Source organism: Rhinoraja longicauda, unplaced genomic scaffold (genome assembly GCF_053455715.1).
Source record: "Rhinoraja longicauda isolate Sanriku21f unplaced genomic scaffold, sRhiLon1.1 Scf001461, whole genome shotgun sequence".
NCBI classification, from domain to species: Eukaryota; Metazoa; Chordata; class Chondrichthyes; order Rajiformes; family Arhynchobatidae; genus Rhinoraja; species Rhinoraja longicauda.
The window spans coordinates 5,001-10,000 of record NW_027602676.1 but is presented as its reverse complement, the minus strand read 5'-3'; positions in this window follow the sequence as shown (position 1 = coordinate 10,000).

The window sequence follows — 5,000 nt, the reverse complement described above, 5'->3', positions numbered from 1 at the left end:
TGACGACGCCTGCCTGCCGATTTGGTTCACGATGTCCCCGCCGAAGGCGGCATACTTGAAAGTACCGCCGTTCGCGGCGCGCAATTTGCGGGGGGAGGAATTGTTAGTGCACGTCTGTGTGCTAGGTGACGATGCTTGCCGACTTGGTTCATGCCGTCCACGCCGAAGACGGCGCCGTTTAAAGTACTGCCGCTCGAGGTGCACAATTTGCGGGGGAATTGTTAATGGGCGTCGGCGTGCTGGGTGACGATGTGGAGATGTGGAACGCCGAGCCAGATCTATCTTATTTGTTTGCTTGGCCCACTGGACTTTGCATGGGCTTTGCAACACTGTGTGCTAGGTTAAATCACGGCCAATAGAGTGAGTGTTTTTAATGATCCTGATCTGATAAGGGGACTAGAGGTAAAAGAGCCGTTAGGAGGCAGTGATCACAACACGATAAGTTTTACTCTGCAAATGGAAAGGTAGAAGGGAAAATCGGAAGTGTCTGTATTACAGTATAGCAAAGGGGATTACAGAGGCATGAGGCGGGAGCTGGCCAAAATTGACTGGAAGGAGGCCCTAGCAGGGAAGACGGTAGAACAGCAATGGCAGGTATTCCAGGGAATAATGCAGAGGTTGCAGGATCAATTTATTCCAAAGAGGTGGAAAGACTCTAAGGGGAGTAAGAGACACCTGTGGCTGACAAGGGAAGTCAGGGACAGCATAAAAATTAAGGAGAGGAGGTATAACATAGCAAAGAAGAGTGGGAAGACAGAGGATTGGGACTCTTTTAAAGAGCAACAAAAGTTAACTAAAGAGGCAATGCGGGGAGAAAAGATGAGGTGCGAGGGTAAACTAGCCAATAATATAAAGGAGGATAGCAAAAGTTTTTTTAGGTACGTGAAGAGGAAAAAAATAGTCAAGGCAAATGTGGGTCCCTTGAAGACAGAAACGGGGGAATTTATTATGGGGAACAAAGAAATGGCAGACGAGTTAAACCGTTACTTTGGGTCTGTCTTCACTGAGGAAGATACACACAATCTCCCAAATGTTCTAGGGGCCGGAGAACCTAGGGTGATGGAGGAACTGAAGGAAATCCACATTAGGCAGGAAATGGTTTTGGGTAGACTGATGGGACTGAAGGCTGATAAATCCCCAGGGCCTGATGGTCTGCATCCCAGGGTACCTAAGGAGGTGGCTCTAGAAATAGTGGAAGCATTGGAGATCATTTTTCAATGTTCTATATAGATTCAGGATCAGTTCCTGTGGATTGGAGGATAGCAAATGTTATCCCACTTTTTAAGAAGGGAGGGAGAGAGAAAACGGGTAATTATAGACCAGTTAGTCTGACATCAGTGGTGGGGAAGATGCTGGAGTCAATTAGAAAAGACGAAATTGCTGAGCATTTGGATAGCAGTAACAGGATCATTGCGAGTCAGCATGGATTTACGAAGGGGAAATCATGCTTGACAAATCTACTGGAATGTTTTGAGGATGTAACTAGGAAAATTGACAGGGGAGAGTCAGTGGACGTGGTGTACCTCGACTTTCAGAAAGCCTTCGACAAGCTCCCACATAGGAGATTAGTGGGCAAAATTAGGGCACGTGGTATTGGGGGTAGGGTACTGACATGGATAGAAAATTGGTTGACAGACGGAAAGCAAAGAGTGGGTATAAATGGGTCCCTCTCGGAATGGCAGGCAGTGACCAGTGGGGTACCGCAAGGTTCGGTGCTGGGACCCCAGCTATTTACGATATGCATTAATGACTTAGACGGAGGGATTAAAAGTACCATTAGCAAATTTGCAGATGATACTAAGCTGGAGGGTAGTGTGAATTGTGAGGAAGATGCAATAAGGCTGCAGGATGACTTGGACAGGTTGTGTGAGTGGGCGGATACATGGCAGATGCAGTTTAATGTAGATAAGTGCGAGGTTATTCACTTTGGAAGTAAGAGTAGAAAGGCAGATTATTGTCTGAATGGTGTCAAGTTAGGAGGAGGGGGAGTTCAACGAGATCTGGATGTCCTAGTGCATCAGTCAATGAAAGGAAGCATGCAGGTACAGCAGGCAGTGAAGAAAGCCAATGGAATGTTGGCCTTCGTAACCAGAGGAGTTGAGTATAGGAGCAAAGAGGTCCTTCTACAGTTGTAGCGGGCCCTGGTGAGACCGCACCTGGAGTACTGTGTGCAGTTTTGGTCTCCAAATTTGAGGAAGGATATTCTTGCTATGGAGGGCGTGCAGCGTAGGTTCACTAGGTTAATTCCCGGAATGGCGGGACGGTCGTATGTTGAAAGGCTGGAGCGATTGGGCTTGTATACACTGGTATTTAGAAGAATGAGGGGGGATCTTATTGAAACATATACGATAATTAGGGGATTGGACACATTAGAGGCAGGAAACATGTTCCCAATGTTGGGGGAGTCCAGAACAAGGGGCCACCGTTTAAGAATAAGGGGTAGGCCATTTAGAACGGAGATGAGGAAGAACCTTTTCAGTCAGAGAGTGGTGAAGGTGTGGAATTCTCTGCCTCAGAAGGCAGTGGAGGCCAGTTCGTTGGATGCTTTCAAGAGAGAGCTGGATAGAGCTCTTAAGGATAACGGAGTGAGGGGGTATGGGGAGAAGGCAGGAACGGGGTACTGATTGAGAGTGATCAGCCATGATCGCATTGAATGGCGGTGCTGGCTCGAAGGGCTGAATGGCCGACTCCTGCACCTATTGTCTATTGTCTATTGTCTATAATCAACCACTTTATTTTGCCCGTCTTTGTGACTCCTCTTTGACACGTCGATCACCGCTGAGGCTGTTTTACCTGTTTCCCCTATGTACCGTAAGGTACACTCCTTACATTGAACTGCATACACCCCATTATTTCGCTCACGGGTTATCCTCTGTGCTATCCAGTCTCTCCTGTCACCCTGTTCTATGTTTTTGTCTATTACCCAGTGGGAGCAGGCCCCATATTGACATTAATTTGTAACCCTACTGCTCCCCTCGTCTGCTGGTTTTATCACCATCTCATGTTTATCCCTCAGCTCTGCCGTGGTCTCCCTCTCTTTTTTTCTGGTGAGGTTCGGCCTATCCTTTGTCATGGGCATATCCCAGGCTGTTTTAGTAACGTTCTTTTAAAACGTGTCGTGTTTGTTTGGCTTTACCCACGTTCCAGCATTAGAGGCCAATTTTTGCAATGTTTCCTGGGTGGGATTTGCCGGTTTTACAAATGGTGTCACTATCTCACCCTGCTTCCTGATACCCTTATGGGGTCGGCTCTGTTCTTGCAGAACCCTCGGGTGGTGCAGAGTCTGGGCCTTGTTATCAATATCTTGCCCTGCTTCCCGATACCCTTGCGGGTTCGGCTCTGTTCTTGCAGATCCCTCAGGTGGTGCAGAGTCTGGGCGGCATCGTCACCCAGCACACCGACGCCCACTGAAAATTACCCACGCACAGTGCGCGCCTGGAGCGGCAGTAGTTCAAACTACCCCTACCCCTACCCCTACCCCTACCGCTACCCCTACCCCTACCCCTACCCCTAACCCTAACCCTAACCCTAACCCTAACCCTAACCCTAACCCTAACCCTAACCCTAACCCTAACCCTAACCCTAACCCTAACCCTAACCCTAACCCTAACCCTAACCCTAACCCTAACCCTAACCCTGACCCTAATGCAGGCAGAGTTATTTATAAAGTGGCCCAGACTCTGCACCACCTGAGGGTTTTGTAACAGAACCAACCCCATAAGGGTTTCAGGAAGCAGGGCAAGATATTGATAACAAGGCGCAGACTCTGCACCACCTCAGGGTTCTGCAAGAACAGAGCCGACCCCATAAGGGCATCAGGAATCAGGGCAAGATATTGATAAAATGGCCCAGACTCTGCACCACCTGAGGGTTCTGCAAGAACAGAGCCGACCCCATAAGGGCATCAGGAAGCAGGGCAAGATATTGGTAACAAGGCCCACGGGGAAGGCGGCATACTTTGGGGTTATTTTGTAGTGAGTTTTGAAGGCATGTGCTAGTGTTACGCATACCGAGGGCGCGCAAAGTTCGGCGCGCCCGGGCCAAAACGCCTCTGCTGGCCGCGGCCGAGTCGGCCGACGGATTGCCACGGACTTGCTTGACGACCTGTCACTCTCCGTGCATCGGTTGCACGCCCGGTTCGTCCTTTCCATTTGTTTCATGATGTACACGCGGCAGGCGGAATATTTTAAAAGCACTGTTCTGTTCGAAGTGCACAATGGCCGTTGGGGCAATGCAACTGGGGGTCGGTCGACCGGCTGACGACGCCTGCCTGCCGATTTGGTTCACGATGTCCCCGCCGAAGGCGGCATACTTGAAAGTACTGCCGTTCGCGGCGCGCAATTTGCAGGGGGGAGGAATTGTTAGTGGACGTCTGTGTGCTGGGTGACGATGCTTGCCGACTTGGTTCATGCCGTCCACGCCGAAGACGGCGCCGTTTAAAGTACTGCCGCTCGAGGTGCACAATTTGCGGGGGAATTGTTATTGGGCGTCGGCGTGCTGGGTGACGATGTGGAGATGAGGAACGCCGAGCCAGATCTATCTTATTTGTTTGCTTGGGCCACTGGACTTTGCATGGGCTTTGCATCATTGTGTGCTACGTTAAATCACGGCCAATTGAGTGAGTATTTTTTATTCAACCACTCTATTTTGCCCGTCTTTGTGACTCCTCTATGACACGCCGATCACCGCTGACGTGTTAATCTGCGTGTTAGGTATCTCGGGGGTCAGTTGGACGGACAGATGTGTAAGGGTTTTGTTCGGAAGGATCGTTGAGTGTAAACGGTGAACGGGGGTTAAAGGCCCTGAGGTTTCAATCCTCTAAAGAATGTAAAAGGTCTGACGCGTTAGCTAGCAGCTAATGAGGTGAACCTAGCAGCTAATGAGGCTCTCTCTCTCTCTCACGGCCCCGGGACTCCCTCCCTCCCTCCTCCCTCTTGGAACCCTCCCTGCGTGGGGGGGGGGGGGGCACGAAGAAAAAGAGGGTATAAGAAGAATCCAGT